Genomic DNA, 19,397 nt, shown 5'->3' on the forward strand with positions numbered 1-19,397 from the left:
ACACGACCAGCAAGCCTCATCGCTGCACCCCTCCGTGCGGCGAGATGGAGGCACCGCCATGCCGTCACTGACTCTGGCTGACTCGTCATCTTATGCTCATCGCGGCCCGGTGGACATGCAGGTTGCGCTGCTCATGGCGCGCGAGCTCCTTTGTTACCGCCCCGTCGACGACTTCTATGAGGACTGGCAGGACCACAGCGCCTAGCTTGTCAGCGTGGCTGGGAGCTCCCCTACACCATCCCTCTCGCTGCCTCGCCCGCCGCATGCTGGGGGCGACATAGCCCATGGAGCACCTCGACCACCTCCCCGTCAGGATGTCACCCTCGGTCCAAGGCGTACGCCCCCACGGCATGGCCCACCGTGCAGGGCGCCTGCGTGCGGAGAAGAAAGCTTCCACGTCGTCCAGCGGCCACAAGAAGGTGCTCCAACGCTCCCTGCACCACTGCGGTGGCGGCGCATGAGCGCCAAGACCAGGCTCTACCTCCACGATAGGCTCCCATGACCACCACGGGCTGCTGAGGCTTCACTCCTGAGCTATGCAGCGTCGTCTGGACGGGAAAGTTCAAGCCCGACCTGCCTCCGTGCTACGGCGGCACCCCCGACCCTACGGAGTTACTACAGCTCTTCGAGCTGAGCATCAAGGCGGCCAACGGTGAAGAGAAGGTCATGGCAAACTGGTTTCCCATGGCTCTCAACGATGGCACGCGCTCGTGGCTCCTGACCCTACCCATGGGATCGATCTCCTCCATGGGCAAGATGCGCAAGCGTTTCATCGACAACTTCCAGGGCACTCGCGTCCGCCCACCTGCCGCGGGTGACCTGCATCGCATCAAGCAGCAGCCAGGGGAAACCTTGCAGAAGTACATCCATCGCTTCAACAGCGTTCTCCTCAAGATCCCCAGGGTTTCAGATGAGGCCATCATCTCGGCGTTTTCCGATAGCTTACGTGATGTCAAGATGAAGGAGGAGCTCGCCATCCATGCGGACCTATGCACGGCTCTGGAGATGTTCAACATGGTAACCAAGTGCTTGAGAGCTGAGGAAGGGCGCCTCTCCCTCCTTGAGCTCCCAGCGGCCGACCGAGAAGACCAGAACACCAGAAGCCCAAGGCCAAGGACGTGAAGCACAAAGTGGCGGTCATGCTCGTGGCTGAACCAGAGATGAAGCGCGGCTGCGACCACCCAGAGTCATCCAAGGGCAGCCGTCCGTTCTGCGTCTTCCACAATCTACATAGCCACAACACTAATGACTGTCACGAGCTCATGGCCATACGCGATGGGCGCCTTGATCGATGCCCCAAGCGCAATGATCGAGGCTACGACCGTGGAGGTGGTTGATGTGGAGGACGCTTGGACGACCGCGGCCCCTGCCAGGAGTGGCGAGATCAGCCTCGTGAGGACCGCTGGCAGGGCCAGCCTTGCGAGGGCACATGGAGAGACCAGCCTCGTGAGGACCGTCCTCAGGGCAATGCTGGCCTCCCTCCACTGCCACCACCACCAAGAAGGAACAACGAGCACCTCCAAGGCAGGGGGCTGGGGGCTTCCAGGAGCCACATGTCATTGCCTGCATCTTGGGCGGCACTCAGGCCCCGGCCTCTCAGCGCAACTTCAAGATGTTTGCTCGCGAGATGAACGCGGCCCTCCCCAGGCTCGATGCCACACATTCGCTCATGTGGTCCAAGTGCACCGTCACCTTTAGCTCGTCCGACAAGCTCAAGTGTGCGGCAGCTGCCGGCGACCTCCCGATGCTTTGCTCGCCCATCATCAGCAATATACTTGTCACCAAGACCCTCATCGATGGCGCTGCGGGGCTCACTGTTATTTCCATCGAGACAATAGATCGACTCCAAGTGCCATATGATCAGTTGCAGCCCACCAAGCCTTTCTCAGGGGTGACCGATGGCCACCACCCTGATAGGGCAGATCCGCCTCCCTGTCACCTTCGACCAGTGCAATAACTACTGCACCGAGCTCATCGACTTCGACGTCGCCCACATCCGCCTTCCATACAATGCCATCCTTGGATATCCAGCCCTGGACAAGTTCATGGCGGGGACCCATCATGGCTACAATGTCCTCAAGATGCCAGGGAACTGCGACATCATCATGATTGCCTACGAGGAGAAGGACGCGGTGTGCTCTCTCGAGCGCGCCTACCAGGCTGCAGCGGTCGAAGACCCAGACAACAAAGACGCCATCTACCCTCCTGAGGCTGTCCCTAAGAAGAAGAAGTAGAAGCTCCGCCAAGTGCCTTAGGAGAGCCGTGTCTCCGGTGGCACGACCTCAGGACCTGCACCCATAGATGGGGCCCCTCCCTCTCTCGCATAGAAAGGCGCGCCTGGCGCCCTCCTCAGGCTGGGCTCAGGGGCTCTCTTCTGGAGGGCCTCTGACTTAGCCAATGTCACGAGGGAGGCGTTTGGGCACCATATGGAGGCGTGCTTCAGTGCGTGTTTCCCCCACGAGGGCACAGTGCATGGGATGCCAGGTGCTCAGGAGTTCATTACCAAGGCGACCGAGGAGCTTCACGAGGCGAGAGCCATCCGCGGCGACCGCTGCCCACCACCTGGCGCGGCTCCTTGTCTTGGCAAGGACAATAAGCTGCGCGTCTGCGTCAGCATACCATGGCTCAATAGGGCTGTATCCCAGGGGCGCTTCTGGCCATCACACATTGGTCGGTGTGAGAGCCCCCGTCACAGCTACGTTCGCATGCCTTTTGGCCTGCCGAGCGCGGCTGTTACCTTCCAGCATCGCCTCTGGAGCATCGTGGCGGCTCAGGAGGCCAGGCACCACACGGTACTGGCAAAGATGGCGACAGTTCTTCAGAAGCCTCCCGAGCCTTCAGAGCGTCTCGATGTACAAGTGTTGGCGTTCTGGGAACGGGGGTCCCCAGACTTGCCTGATTGCGGCCCACAGTGTGGCTTTGCAAGCAGACATGTATGGCCCATCTTCATCAACAAGGAATCAAGACCCTCACGAGGGGCCAAGCCTCGCGAGGTGGACGACACAAGACCTCCTCAGGAGCGGCCTAGCTCATGAGGGCGGAGAGTTCAAGGTCGGGCAAACCTCATGAGGTTCTCGTGACGTGAGCCATGATGATAGAGACCAGGTCGGTGATAGGAGGGCGCCAGCACGCGTAGCGTCCTTGTTTCATCTTTGGTGCTAAGGGGGCAAGCGCAGGCGCGGAGTACCGAGGCATCAAGCAAAGGTTTCCATATTGGTGCAACGAGACCAAGACCAGAAGGGCAGCAAGACGGAGGTCACCATGGAGCCCAGGACGGCATCACCGCGAGAACCATTGGTAGGCGAAGACCACCTTTTGTCAGGATAGCTTGTACTAGCTTTCCCCTTTCAAATTGGCCGTTCTTGGCTCCCTTCCCGCTCAATATTTGGGCAGAGGATCAGGGACTCTATAAATAGGACTAGCCACCACCATAGGTAGGGAGGGATCATCAAGATCATCCTCAGCCACACAAGTGCACCAAACACAAGAACACCTCAACCTGAGGAGGTTGTTCTTCCCCTTGTACTGTTCGTCCTCAGCCCAAGAGGCAATCCACCACCACCACACTGGAGGGTATTACACCAAAACGGTGGCCCGAACCAGAATAAATGTTGTGTCCTTTGTGTTGCGAGTTCGTCGAGTTAGTTAGTGAGATCTAGGCTAAGTTTCGACGCGGATCGATAGGGGGGAGATCTTCGCGCGCACCCCAGTGTTTGAACCTTAAGAGTTTTGCCGAAACCCGTGATCCGATATTTGGCACGCCAGGTAGGGGGGCGCCGGGGTCTTCCTTCCATTGGCTCATGCTCCACCATCTCCACGCCCGCTCCCCATGGCGGACGCCCCTCCAGCTGGACCTACCGGTGCCCACGGCGGCGCTCAGGGGCTCCGAGCCCTTGCCCCCGCCTTGCCACCCAAGTTGAAGCCGGAGATACCGCCGCACTACAATGGCATGGCGGACCCGTCGGCTTTCCTTCTAGCATATGAGGAGCCGTCCTGAAAGCCGGGGGCGACGACAAGATCATGGCCAACTGGTTCCCAATGGCCCTCGTGGGCGTGCCGCGCGCTTGGCTCCTCCACTTACCCGAGTCTTCTGTCGCCACCTAGGAGGAGCTGCGCAGCCTCTTCGTTGCTCGCTTTGGCGGCGTCCCCCATCGTCGCAGCTCTTCTCGGTCGTTCGCAAGCAATGCCCTTAGGTCGGCACGTCAAGCCGTACCTTCACTAGACCGACGTTGCTTCCAAGCACCCGGGGGCTCCGCCCGGCTAGGCCGCGCCTGAGGCCAACCTCACCTTTAACTCGGAGGACCATCCCGCCTCTACTGTCGGTTCGGGTGCGCTCCCGATGCTGTGCGCACCCACCATCTGCCACGTATCCATCACCAAGACGCTCTTCGACAGCGGCGCCGACTTCAATGTGCTCTCCGTCGAGGCCTTCAGCCTCCTTCATGTACCGTTCGAGCGACTCCGCCCCAGCAAGCCCTTTGCAGGAGTTAGCGGGGGCCCCGCCCGCTCCCTGGGGCAGATCCGCCTCCCCGTGACCTTTGGCACGTGCGAGAACTACCGCACCAAACTCATCGACTTCGACATCGCCCGCATTGGCCTTCCAGACAATGCCATCCTCGGGTACCCAGCTTTGGCCCAGTTCATGGCGGCAACCCATCCTACTTATAATCTCATGAAGATGCCGGGGAGCCAGGGTGTCCTCACCATCAAGGGGGACGCCAGGGAGGCCCTCGCGGTGCGCAAGCTCGCCCTGAAGGCCTCCGCGACAGCACGACCCACCAACGCGGACACCTCCAAGGCCAAGGGACATGTACCAACCAAGAAGAAACAGTTCTTCACTTAGTCCAAGGCAGAAACCAAGCAAGTGTTGGCCGAGGAGGACGGGTCCTCAGGGGCAATGTTTACCATAGGCGCCAACCTCGAGCCTGCTCAGGAGGATGCGCTAGTGAAGTTTTTGCGTGCAAACAAGGAAGTGTTCGCCTGGGAGCCCGATAAGCTGGTAGCGGTCCCAAGAGAGATAATAGAGCACCACCTGAAGGTGTGCCCCAACGTACGCCCTGTGAAGCAGAAGGCAAGGCGATAGTCCAATGAGAAACAAGCTTTCATCGTCCAAGAAACCCGCAAGTTGGAGGCTGTGGGTGTCATTCGCGAGTTTTGTTACCCCGAGTAGCTGGCGAACCCCGTCATCGTCCCCATGAAAGGCGGGAAGGAGAGGATGTGCGTCGACTTCATCAACCTCAATAAGGCCTGCCCCCAAGATCCGTTCCCACATCCACGCATCGACCAGATCATCGACTCCACCGCCGAGTGTGATTTGCTATGCTTCCTGGATGCATTCTCAGGATATCAGCAGATCAAGATGGCGGTAGAAGATGTGGAGAAGACGGCCTTCCTGACCCTGTGTGGGGTGTACTGCTACACCTGCATGCCGTTCGGACTGCGCAACGCGGGCGCAACCTTTCAGCGACTCATGCACATCGCCTTAGGGCGGCAGCTCGGGAGAAACGCTGAAGCCTACGTCGATGAAATCGTGGTGAAATCTCGGGGGGCGGAGACCTTAATCGAAAACCTAGAGGAGACCTTTGAAGGCCTACACCACGTGGACTTGCGGCTCAATCTAGAGAAATGCGTGCTTGGCGTCCCTTCCGGCAAGCTGCTGGGTTTCCTGGTGTCCCATAGGGGGATCGAGGCCAAGCAGAAAAGGTGAAGGCCATTGAAGACATGAGTCCACCACAGACCCTCAAGGAAATGTAGAAGTTGGCTGGTCAGGTGACTGCGTTGGGGCGCTTCATCTCCAAGCTTTGAGAGCGCGCCCTACCCTTCTTCAAGCTAATGAAAAAGAAGGGCCCGTTGGAGTGGACCCTAGAGGCCGATCAAGATTTCCAAGACCTCAAGAGACACCTGACCAGCCCTCCAGTGATGGTAGCGCCACGACCTCGCGAGCCACTAGTGCTCTACCTGGCTGCCACCCCATACTCAGCCAGTGCGGCCCTGGTGGTGGTTCGGGAAGAGCACCAAGCCAAGGGCACATCGCGTTGTACCACGCCTCCGGTAGAGACGACGAAAGACCAGAAGGGCGCCACAAGGGCCGCAGCAGCAGCGGTAGAGGATCAGGCTCTGCAGGACGACGCCCCGAAACCCATGAAGACTTCGGCAAGTGACCAAGCATCAAGGGCTCTACCCCCTCAGGAGACTCCCCAGCTTCCAGAAGACGCGAACCTCATCAGCACAAGGCGCTAATGGCTCCTTGTCCCCGCTCTCGTAGAAATCCTGTAGCGCCTTGTGCTCCACGGCGGCCGTCTTCTCCGCAACAGTGAGGTGCTTCTCCCTGGCCCCCATCCGAGCCTCCTCCTCGAAGACAAGCTTGGCATGGGATGCATGGGTGCCTCCACCTCCTCCTTCAACTTTTCCAGGCGACCGTGCTCCGTGGCCTATTCCTGGCCTACCAACTCCAGCTCGGTGTCATGGTCGGCGACCGCAGCCTCCTGGGCCTTCAGGTCCTCCTCCTGCACCTCGAGCTAGTGGGCCTGGGTGGCTTTCTTATCATGGAGGGTCCTCAGCTCGGCCTTCGCCGCACGGAAGCACTCTTAGGCGGCCTTGGCGTCCTTCAACGCCACGTCGCGGGTGGCTGTGGCTAAGCCGGCCACCTTCCGGCCCTCCTCTGAGGCCGCCATGGCTTAGGCCCAGGCTGCCCTGACGGACGTGTTGGCCTGGAGCCACCCCAAGACCAGATCCAGGCGCTCCGACGCCCTATGCCGGTCGGGGCCCTAAAGATTGTCCCGGAGCATGTCCAGTGTGGAGAAGGCCTCCTCCAGGGCCCTAAGCGCGGTAGAAGAACCATAGCCCATCGGCGTGATGGCTGGGGGAGGATACGGCACTGACGTCAGGACTCGGGAAGCAGCAAGAGCGGACAGGGCTAGGGGCTCCGGAGCCCTCGGTGTAACACCCCATATGTGACCTGCCATATTTGTATTCCAACTCTAGCCATTTCCGGCACTAAGTTATGATATTTCCTCGTTTTCGGGTTTTTGTCTTCATGTTGCTTTTGTCTTTGTCATGCATCTCATATCATGTCATCATGTGCATCGCATTTGCATACGTGTTCGTCTCATACATTCGAGCATTTTCCCCGTTGTCCGTTTTGCATTCCGGCGCTCCTATGTCCTCCGGTGTCCCTTTCTACCTCTTTTCATGTGCGGGTGTTAAACATTCTCGGATTGGACCGATACTTGCCAAGCGGCCTTGGTTTACTACCGGTAGACTGCCTGTCAAGTTTCGTGCCATTTGGACTTCGTCTGATACTCTAACGGTTAACCGAGGAACCGAAAAGGCCTCGTGTGTGTTGCAGCCCAACACCTCTCCAAAGTGGCCCAAAACCCACCAAAACCCCCTCCATCATCTCGGCCATTCGATCATGATCGTGTGGCCAAAAACTGTGCTCAATTTGGAGCCTCCTAGCTCCCTCTACCTATAAAATGGCACCTCCACCAAAAATCCCGGATCCATTCTACCCTAACCCTAGCTTCCTCTCCTCCCCGCGCACCGGACACCTCGCCACCGCTGCCCCGCCGCCCGTCCGCCGCCTCCGCCGGCCAGCGAGCTCCGCAACTCCGGCGAGTCCCCGCACTCCTCCAGCTCCGGCCACTGCGGTGTACAACACCGGCGACCTCATGTACTGCTTCGGCGACGTACCTCGGGAGGCGTGCGCGAACCCTAGATCTGGAACTTGAGAGTTGACCTCGTTTTTCTCCTAAGTCCCAGTAATTTTTTGGCATTCTTCATCGCATCATAACTCATCATTCGTGGCTCCGTTTTGGGCGTGTAGCATATCAAATTGTTCGTCTCGATGAGTACTTCATTTCATCCCATTGCACCATGTTCTTTTGAGTTCATCTTGATGCCCTAAATGCTGTTGCAAGAGTGCTAGGTAATGTTAGTTTCAGTTTCGTAGCAGAGATTAGACATTTGTCATTTTTGCCATGTTTAATGTGTGCCTCCTATGAACTTGAGCCCTACATGTGTTTTGAAGTATGCCATGCCATCTTTACAGGGGGTGTATGACATGTATTTTTGTGATCTTTTGGTGACTAGCACAAGCATGCAAAGTAGCTCTCGTAATGTTGCTGATTTCAGGGACTTAGAAATCTTCGAAGTCTTTTCCCTGATAATTTTTTTATGCCATGTATTTTTGTTGCTAGAGAGTGATCCATGCCTCTTTTGATCATGTTCAGTAAGGATGATTTTGAGATAATGTTATGCTCTATCCATCCATATCTTTGTTTGCAATTACGGAGAACCCTAGCATGACTCAATCTTGCTCTACTTTTGCTATAAATCTTCCTGGCAGATTGTTTACATGTTAAGCAATTTTGCCAAGGTTGTTATAGTTTATCCTTGCATGCTATGAGGTTGTTCTTGCCATGTTTAGATTCTATGCCATGTCTACTTGCGGGGTGTGTGCTTAGTTTGTTATGCAATGCCTTGTGGTGAGTGCATCGAGCTCGCAAGCATGCCTACGCGAATCTATTTTGCCATGTTCCAGTTTTCTGCTAAGTCTGAATTTGTTAACGAAACTTTCTATGTGCACATGGTAGCCATTGTATTTTATGATCCCTTTTGGCTTATGGTCAGTAAGGGACTTTTGTTGTATGCTTTGAGTAGCTTCATTCCATGCCTTGATTCGCCATGATATGTTCCTGTAGCATGTTGTTATCATGCTCTAAACATTGCCTGATGTTAATTCTTGACATGTTGTTATTTTCACTATGTTTGTAACATGATATCTTTTGCACTTTTGCCATGCTTGTTTGAACCTGCTATTGTGTGAATTAGCCGTAGCTTAGTGTTCATCTTTTCTAAGGCATCTTGAGTGGATCACTGCCATGTGATTTGTTGCGATGTTAGGGTGCAGTAGCTTGTTGTTCTTGATGCATTTAGATGGCCTCGTGCTGTTAATCGCAGCTTTGTGCCATTATTGTTTTGCTTGCCACTTACAAACCGTGCATCTGATTCCGGCGATCTTTATATCGATTTCGACCGAAATCAACTCCTCTTTCCAGTGGCACTCTTGGTTTTCCAATTGATGCCAGGTTCAATCTTTCCTTTCTGAAACATGCATATGCATTGCATATCACCTCCCGCATATCATGCCATGTTTTGCATCATGTTGCTTGCGCATTGCATCGTGGTTCATTGTGGTTCCCTTTGTTTGTGTTCTTGCTTTGGGTAGAGCCGGGAGACAAGTACATGATCGAGGAACCCGTTGAGTATGCTTACGAGGATCAAGCTAACGTCAACTCAGAGAACTTTGCACGCAAGATGACCATACCCTCAAAATCACTTCTATCTTTGCTTGCTAGATGCTCGCTCTTTTGCTGTGCCTATGCTACGATACCTACCACATGCTTTATCATGCCTCCCATATTGCCATGTCAAACCTCTAACCCACCTTGTCCTAGCAAACCATTGTTTGGCTATGTTACCACTTTGCTCAGTCCCTCTTATAGCGTTGCTAGTTGCAGGTGAAGATTGGAGTTTGCTCCTTGTTGGAACATGTTTATTGTTAGGATATCACTATTATATCTTGTCTATTTTAATGTAGCTATATACTTGGTAAAGGCTGGAAGGCTCGGCCTTGTGCCTGGTGTTTTGTTCCACTCATGCCGCCCTAGTTTCCGTCATATCGGTGTTATGTTCCTTGATTTTGCGTTCCTTACACGGTTGGGTTATAATGGGAACCCCTTGACAGTTTGCCTTGAATAAAACTCCTCCAGCAATGCCCAACCTTGGTTTTACCATTCGCCACCTAGCCTCTTTTTCCCTTGGGTTCCGTGGACTCAAGGGTCATCTTTATTTTAAACCCCTGGGCCAGTGCTCCTCTGAGTGTTGGTCCAAACTAGAGCCCTTTATAGCGCCCCCTCGGTGAAACTCGAGGTTTGGATTTAGTTGTACGGAGCGCTCATCCGGTGTGCCCTGAGAACGAGATATGTGCAGCTCCTATCGGGATTTGTCGGCACATTCGGGTGGTTTTGCTGGTTTAGTTTTATCATTGTCGAGATGTCTTGTAACCGGGATTCCGAGTCTGATCGGTTTGTCTTGGGAGAAGGAATATCTTTCGTTGACCGTGAGAGCTTGTGATGGGCTAAGTTGGGACACCCCTCCAGGGATTTAAACTTTCGAAAGCCGTGCCCGCGGTTATGGGCAGATGGGAATTTGTTAATGTCCGGTTATAGAAATCATGAAACTAAACTTAATTAAAATGAATCAATAGAGTGTGTGGCCGTGATGGTCTCTTTTCGGCGGAGTCCGGGAAGAGAACATGGTCTCGTGCTATGCTTGAACATAGGTTGTTCTAGGATCACTTCCTTATCATAGTTTCTTGACCGTGCCTTGCCTTCTCTTCTTGCTCTCATTTGCGTATGTTAGCCACCATATATGCTAGTGCTTGTTGCAGCTCCACCTCATACTTTTACCCTACCTATAAGCTTAAATAGTCTTGATCGCGAGGGTGTGAGATTGCTGAGTCCTCGTAACTCACAGATTACTTCAAAACCAGATGCAGGGACTGATGATACCGCTCCAGGATATACGACTGAGCTCAAGTGGGAGTTCGATGAGGACTCAGGATGATACTACGTTTCCTTTCCAGACAATCAGTAGTGGAGCCCAGTTGGGGCGATCGGGGACATTATGCATTTGGGGTTGTCTTTATTTTTGGTTCCGTAGTCGGAGCTTGATTGTATCTGGATGATTGTAATGATATATTTATGCTATTGTGTGACATTGCGATTGTAAGCCAACTATGTATCCCTTTTCTTACTCAATACATGGGTTGTGTGAAGATTACCCCACTTGCGACATTGCTTACAATGTGGTTATGCCTCTAAGTCGTGCTTCAACACGTGTGAGATATAGCCGCATCATGGGCGTTACAAGTTGGTAATCAGAGCCTTCCCCGACTTAGGAGCCCCCTGCTTGATCGAATCGTTGGCGTTGTTGTGTCTAGAAAAATGCTTTGAGTCACTTAGGTTATATATATCAGAGAGTAGGATTCTTTTTGCTCCTCAGTCCCTTCATCGCTCTGGTGAGGCATCCTGATGTAGAGTTTTGACTCTTCTCTTCTCAGATTTCACTAATTTTTTTAGGATCACGCGGGTATCTTGGAATCGTTCCGATGGTTTTGTGACGAGAACATTCTTCTCAGTGCCTCCTGACATTTAGGGGTTGTGGCAGTGTCCCGGGGAGTTGAGCTCCGAGGTGTTGTCATCACAATTTTATCGTTGCAATTCTGGAATACCTAAGTTTCGTCGACATCGAAAATCTCTTTTATGCAGTTGTTGGTGAGATAACCTCGACACCACCCAGTACTGGGGCAGGAGTTCGAGAGTATTGCCATAACTTGTATAACAGATGCTTTTCGAAGGTTGAGGTAAATGATTTCTGAAGGTTTATTGGTTATGTGTTGAAGGATGGATACAGCTGGATGTAGGATTTGCTAGCTTTGGGTGAGATATTATGCTTCCCTGTATCCCCGACACCTGATTGCATAACCGGGAAAATTTCGGGAGTTTCATATCTGGGAATTCATGTAGCTCTAGTATTTCTTCCATGGATATTTGGTTTGTGATTGGGTAATCCTCACCAAGTGTTTGTTCTTGTCCGTACCTTGTTGTTTTATTCATCTACCTCTATCTAAGTGGCTTCTCAATTTATGGAAGTGTGACCATTTCAATTGGATTGCATTCGTTCATTTTGTTCGGATGTTAAGACTATATGTTGCAATTTCGATCCATTTGATTCAGCTTCAATATATGCTTGTCAAGATGCTAACGGATGTCACCCTCTTCAGGATGGCTCCTCCAACGCATCAGAATCCTGAACCGCCGCCACCACCTCCACCTACGGAGGCATGGCAAGCTGTGATGACCGCTATCAATGCCAAAACGCAGATGCTTATGCAACTCTTGCAAAAGCGCAACCAAGGAAATCAAGGGCATGGCAACAATCAGAATCAGTTTGCTACACTCAACCAGTTCCTCGCAAACCAGCCAAAGACCTTCAGTAACTGTGTTGAGGCTACATACACTGATGATTGGCTCGTGGATATCTACAAGCATTTCAAGTGCAGCAACGTCGGGCCTGAGGACTTTTTCAAGTTTGCCTCGTTCCAACCCAAAGATCAAGCTGCAGAATGGCATCAGCAATACAAGGATTCTAGAGGAGGTCGTGTGATTACCTGGGATGAATTCCGTCAAGACTTCAAAGCTCATCATGTTGGGCGACTACAAATTTCTAGCTTCTCCTATTGTTCTTGGTGACTCGGATATTGATCTTATTCTCAGAATGGATTGGCTTTCTAAGCACAAGGATCACCTTGATTGTGCTGCCAGGCAGATTCAATTGACACATTCGTCTGAGGATGTAATCGTCTTTGTCGCTCGTGATGATACCATTCGACTCTTTTCTCTCAATGAGAAGGGCGAGTTGGATGCCATATCTCAGATTCCAGTCGTTTGAGAATATCAAGACGTCTTCCCAGAAGAGCTTCCAGGAATGCCTCCTCACCGGCTAGTTGAATTCGTCATCGATCTTGAGCCTGGCACGGAACCTGTATGCAAATGTCCTTACAAGCTTGGACCTGAAGAGTTGAAGGAGCTGAAGAAACAACTCGATATTCAAGAGAGTATGGGTCTCATCCGTCCAAGTTCTTCTCCATGGGGTTGTGGTGTTCTTTTCGTCAAGAATAAGGATGGAACGGACCGACTTTGTGTCGACTACCGTCCAATGAACAAGAAGACTATAAAGAACAAGTACCCACTTCCCAACATCAATGAGCTTTTCGAACAACTCAAAGGTGCTCAAGTATTCTCCAAGCTTGACCTCCGTATGGGCTATCATCAGATTCGCATTCGTGAAGAAGATATCCCCAAGATAGCATTTAGAACAAGCTATGGTTTATATGAATACACTGTCATGTCTTTCGGCCTCGTAAATGCACCTCCAACATTCTCTCGCATGATGAACTTCATCTTCAACGCCTACACAAATGACTTCGTCTTGGTCTACCTCGATGACATTTTGGTCTTTTCCAAGAACAAGGAGGATCATGCCAAGCACTTGAGGTTGGTGCTGGACAAACTCAGAGGACATTAGCTCTATGCGAAGTTTTCAAAGTGCGAGTTTTGGCTCGATGAGGTTCTCTACCTTGGGCATATCATCTCTGCCAAGGGCATAGTTGTTAATCCTGAGAAGGTGTCTGCAATTGTGAATTGGGAACCACCTCAGAATGTGAAGCAACTCCGCAGCTTCCTTGGTCCCGCAAGCTATTGTCAAAGGTTCGTTGAGAACTTCTCTAAGATCACGAAGCCTCTTTAAAACCTTCTCTGGAAGCATGTGAAGTATGTCTGGTCGCCTGAATGTGACATCGCTTTCAACACCCTCAAAGACAAGTTAGTCACTGCTCTAGTTCCGACTCCTCGTGATGAATCCAAACAGTTTGATTATCAAGCCCTAGCAACCAGAGCTTTGTGAAGCTTTCCGCAAACTTAATCTCCAAGTTGTTCCTCAATGATACCTTGCCAACCTCCAATTCTCTCCTACTTTGGAAGATCAGATTCGTGAGGCTCATCTTCTTGATGCTATGGTGAAGAAGGTGAAGATTGGGATTGCCAAGAGTCAACCCAAGTACAAGTGCTATCGCCTTGATGACAAGGATACTCTATTCTTCGAGGATCGCATTGTTGTTCCTAAAGGTGACCTTCATAAAGTCATTATGAACGAAGCTCAAATTCACTCCTCTCTATTCACCCTAGAAGTACAAATATGTACCATGACCTCAAGCAGTCGTATTGGTGGACTCGAATGAAGCGCGAGATTGCTCAGTTCGTGAATGAATGTGATGTTTGCAGAAGAGTGAAAGTAGAACACCAACGGCCAGCTGGTCTCCTCCAACCTCTTGCCATTCCGGAATGGAAGTTTGATCATATTGAGATGGACTTCGTGACTGGGTTTCCCATGTCCAAGCGTGGCAATGATGCTATCTTCGTTGTCATTGACAAGCTCACTAAAGTGGCTTATTTTCTGCCTATCAAAGAGTGTATCACAGCAGCTCAGTTGGCAGAGCTATATACCTCCAGGATTGTCTCTCTGCACGGCATTCCGCAGTTGATATCTTCAGATCGTGGAAGCATCTTCACCTCTATGTTCTGGGATTCTTTTCAGAAGGCCATGGGACCAACATTCGCTTCAGCACAACCTTTCATCCTCAAACCAGTGGCCAAGTCGAGAGGGTCAATCAAATTCTTGAAGATATGCTCAGGGCATGTGTCATTTCTTTCGGTATGAAGTGGGAAGATTGTCTTCCATATGCCGAGTTCTCCTACAACAACAGCTTCCAAGCGAGTTCGGGCAAGGCCCCATTCGAGATTCTCTATGGCAGGAAGTGTCGTACTCCTCTAAACTGGTCAGAGACTGGTGAACACCAACTTCTTGGCAATGACTTGATCACAGAGGCTGAAGAAATGTGCAAAGTCATTTGTGAAAATCTCAAGGTCGCGCAATCGCGCTAGAAGAGTTACTATGATAGCAAACATCGTGACTTGGCTTTCGAGAATGGAGACCATGTCTACCTCCGTGTCTCTCCAATGAAAGGTACTCGTCGCTTCGGTATCAAAGGGAAGCTTGCCCCTAGACACGTGGGTCCTTTCAAGATCACTAGCAAAAGAGGCGATCTCGCCTATCAACTTGAGCTTCCATCCAACTTTGCAAGTGTTTCAAGACTCCTGACCGCACCATAAACATTGAAGAGTTTGATCTCCAAGAAGACCGGTCTTATCATGAGCATCCCGTTGCTATTCTTGAAGAAACTGAGTGCAAGACTCGCAACAAGTCTATCAAATTCCTCAAAGTGAAGTGGTCACATCATTCCGACTGTGAAGCTACCTGGGAACGCTAGGACCACCTCCATTCCAAGTATCTAGAGCTCTTCCAGTCCTAGATCTCGGGACGAGATCCTTTCGTAGTGGTGGAGTGTTGTAATGCCCCATATGTAACCTGCCATATTTGTATTCCAACTCTTGCCACTTCCGGCACTAAGTTATGATATTTCCTCATTGTCGGGTTTTTGTCTTCGTGTTTCTTTTGTCTTTGTCATGCAGCAAATATCATGTCATCATGTCCATCGCATTTGCATACGTGTTCGTCTCATACATTCGAGCATTTTCCCCGTTGTCCGTTTTGCATTTCGGCGCTCCTATGTCCTCCGGTTTCCCTTTCTACCTCTTTTCGTGTGCGGGTGTTAAACGTTCTCGGATTGGACCGAGACTTGCCAAGTGGCCTTGGTTTACAACCGGTAGACCACCTGTCAAGTTTCGTGCCATTTGGACTTCGTTTGATACTCCAACAGTTAACCGAGGAACCGAAAAGGCCTCGTGTGTGTAGCAGCCCAACACCTCTCCAAAGTGGCCCAAAACCCACCTAAACCCCCTCCATCATCTCGGTCGTTCGATCACGATCACGTGGCCGAAAACCTTGCTCAATTTGGAACCTCCTAGGTCTATCTACCTATAAAAAGGCACCTCCACCAAAAATCCCGGATCCATTCTACCCTATCCCCAGCTTCCTCTCCTCTCCGCGCGCCGGACACGTCCGGTCTGCGCCGGACACCTCGCCGCCGCCGCCCCGCACCAATCGTCGCCCGCCATGTGGCGCGCCGCCGCCCGCCGCCGCGTCCGCCCGCTCGGCCCAGGAGAGGCCCCCGGGAGCCCGCGCCGGCCGCGCCTCCACGCGCCTGGCCACGCCGCCCGTCCACCCGCGCCGCGCCGCCTCCTCGTCGCCGCCACCGTATGCCGCCCCGCCGCGCCTGCTCCGGGCCGCCGCACCTCTCCGGTCGCCGCCCCACCAACTGTCCGCCGCCTCCGCCGCCTAGCTCCGCCGCGGGAGCCGCGTCTGCTCCGGCCGGCGAGCTCCGCCACTCTGGCGAGTCCCCGCACTCCTCCAGCTCCGGCCACCGCGGTGTACAACTCTGGCGACCTCGTGTACTGCTCCGGCGACGAACCTCGGGAGGCGTGCACGAACCGTAGATCTGGAACTTGAGGGTTGACCTCGTTTTTCTCCTAAGTCCCAGTAATTTTTTGGCATTCTTCATCGCATCATAACTCATCATCCGTGGCTCCGTCTTGGGCGTGTAGCATATCAAATTGTTCGTATCGATGAGTACTTCATTTCATCACATTGCACCATGTTCATTTGAGTTCATCTTGATGCCCTAAATGCTGTTGCAAGAGTGCTAGGTAATGTTAGTTTCAGTTTCTTAGCAGAGATTGGACATTTGTCATTTTTGCCATGTTTAATGTGTGCCTCCTATGAACTTGAGCCCTACATGTGTTTTGAAGTATGCCATGCCATCTTTACAGGGGTGTATGCCATGTATTTTTATGATCTTTGTGGTGACTAGCACAAGCATGCAAAATAGCTCTCGTAATGTTGCTGATTTCAGGGACTTAGAAATCTTCTAAGTCTTTTCCCTGATAATATTTTTATGCCATGTATTCTTGTTGCTACAGAGTGATCCATGCCTCTTTTGAGCATGTTCGGCAAGGATGATTTATAGATAATGTTATTCTCTATCCATCCATGTCTTTGTTTGCAATTATGGATCAACTTAGCATGAATCAATATTGCTCTACTTTTGCTATAAAATGTTCCTGGCAGATTGTTTACATGTTAAGCAATTTTGTCGAGGTTGTTCTAGTTTCTCCTTGCATGCTATGAGGTTGTTCTTGCCATGTTTAGCTTCTATGCCATGTCTACTTGCGGGGTGTATGCTTAGTTTGTCACGCAATGCCTTGTGGTGAGTGCATCGAGCTTGCAAACATGCATACGTGAATCTGTTTTGCCGTGTTCCAGTTTTCTGCTAAGTCAGAATCTGTTAACAAAACTTGCTATGTTCACATGGTTGCCATTGTATTTTCTGATCCCTTTTGGCTTATGGTCAGTAAGGGACTTTTGTTGTATGCTTTGAGTAGCTTCATGCCATGTCTTACTTTGACATGATATGTTCCTGTAGCATGTTCTTATCGTGCTCTAAACATTGCTTGCTGATGTTAATTCTTGACATGTTATTTTCTCAAGTGTGTAACATGATATCTTTTGCACTTTTGCCATGATTATTTGAACCTGCTATTGTGTGAATTAGCCGTAGCTTAGTGTTTATCTTTTGTCAAGCATCTTGAGTGGATCACTAACATGTAATTTTTTGCTATGTTAGGGTGCAGTAGCTTGTTGTTCTGGATGCATTTAGATGGCCTCGTGCTATTAATCGCAGCTTTGTGCCATTATTGTTTTGCTTGCCATTTGAAAACCGTGCATCCGATTCCGGTGATCTTTATATCGATTTCGACCAAAATCAACTCCTCTTTCCAGTGGCACTCTTGGTTTTCCAAGTTGATGCCAGGTTAAATCTTTCCTTTCCAAAACATGCATATGCATTGCATATCACATCCCCCATATCATGCCATGTTTTGCATCATGTTGCTTGCGCATTGCACCGTGGTTGATTGTGGTTCCCTTTGTTTGTGTTCTTGCTTTGGGTAGAGACGGGAGACAAGTACATGATCGAGGAACCCGTTGAGTATGCTTACGAGGATCAAGCTAACGTCAACTCGGAGAACTTTGCACGCAAGATGACCATACCCTCGAAATCACTTCTATCTTTGCTTGCTAGATGCTCACTCTTTTGCTTTGCCTATGCTACGATACCTACCACATGCTTTATCATGCCTCCCATATTGCCATGTCAAACCTCTAACCCACCTTGTCCTAGCAAACCGTTGTTTGGCTATGTTATCGCTTTGCTCAGCCCCTCTTATAGCATTGCTAGTTGCAGGTGAAGATTGGAGTTTGCTCCTTGTTGGAACATGTTTATTATTGGGATATCACTATTATATCTTGTCTATTTTAATGCATCTATATTGTTGGTAAAGGGTGGAAGGCTCGGCCTTATGCCTGGTGTTTTGTTCCACTGTTGCCGCCCTAGTTTCCGTCATACCGGTGTTATGTTCCTTGATTTTGCGTTCCTTACACGGTTGGGTTATAATGGGAACCCCTTGATAGTTTGCCTTGAATAAAACTCCTCCAGCAATGCCCATCCTTGGTTTTACCATTCGCCACCTAGCCTATTTTTCCCTTGGGTTCCGCGGACTCAAGGGTCATCTTTATTTTAAACCCCCGGGCCAGTGCTCCTCTAAGTGTTGGTCCAAACTAGAGCCCTTTGCAGCGCCCCCTCGGGGAAACTCGAGGTTTGGTTTTAGTTGTACGGAGTGCTCATCTGGTGTGCCCTGACAACGAGATATGTGCAGCTCCTATCGGGATTTGTCAACACATTCGGGTGGCTTTGCTGGTTTAGTTTTACCATTGTCGAGATGTCTTGTAACCGGGATTCTGAGCCTGATCGGGTTGTCTTGGGAGAAGGAATATCCTTCGTTGACCGTGAGAGCTTGTGATGGGCTAAGTTGGGACACCCCTGCAGGGATTTGAACTTTCGAAAGCCATGCCCGCGGTTATGGGCAGATGGGAATTTGTTAATGTTCGGTTGTAGAAAACCTGAAACTTAACTTAATTAAAATGAATCAACAGAGTGTGTGGCCGTGATGGTCTCTTTTCGGTGGAGTTCGGGAAGAGAACATGGTCTCGTGTTATGCTTGAACGTAGGTTGTTCTAGGATCACTTCTTGATCATAGTTTCTCGACCATGCCTTGCCTTCTCTTCTCGCTCTCATTTGCGTATGTTAGCCACTATATATGCTAGTGCTTGCTGCATCTCTACCTCATACTTTCACCCTACCTATAAGCTTAAATAGTCTTGATCGCGAGGGTGTGAGATTGTTGAGTCCCCGTGACTCACAAATTACTTCAAAACCAGATGCAGAGACCGATGATACCACTCCAGGAGATATGACTAATCTAAAGTGGGAGTTCGATGAGGACTCAGGACGATACTATGTTTCCTTTCCAGACGATCAGTAGTGGAGCCCAGTTGGGGCGATTGGGGACATTATGCATTTGGGGTTGTCTTTATTTTGGGTTCCTTAGTCGGACCTTGATTGTATCTGGATGATTGTAATGATATATTTATGTTATTGTGTGACATGGCGATTGTAAGCCAATTATGTATCTCTTTTCTTATTTAGTACATGGGTTGTTTGAAGATTACCCCACTTTCGACATTGCTTACAATGCGGTTATGCCTCTAAGTCGTGCTTCGACACGTGGGAGATATAGCCGCATCGTGGGCGTTACACTCGGGTCCTTAGCAAGTGAACTAAGGGCGAGCGTCTTTGGAGTCGGCTTGGCCTTAGGGCTTGCCTTCTCCTGAGGCTGGGCCCCAGAGCCTCGGGGCGG

The sequence above is a fragment of the Triticum dicoccoides genome, chromosome 4A (genome assembly GCF_002162155.2).
Source record: "Triticum dicoccoides isolate Atlit2015 ecotype Zavitan chromosome 4A, WEW_v2.0, whole genome shotgun sequence".
Lineage (NCBI taxonomy): Eukaryota > Viridiplantae > Streptophyta > Magnoliopsida > Poales > Poaceae > Triticum > Triticum dicoccoides.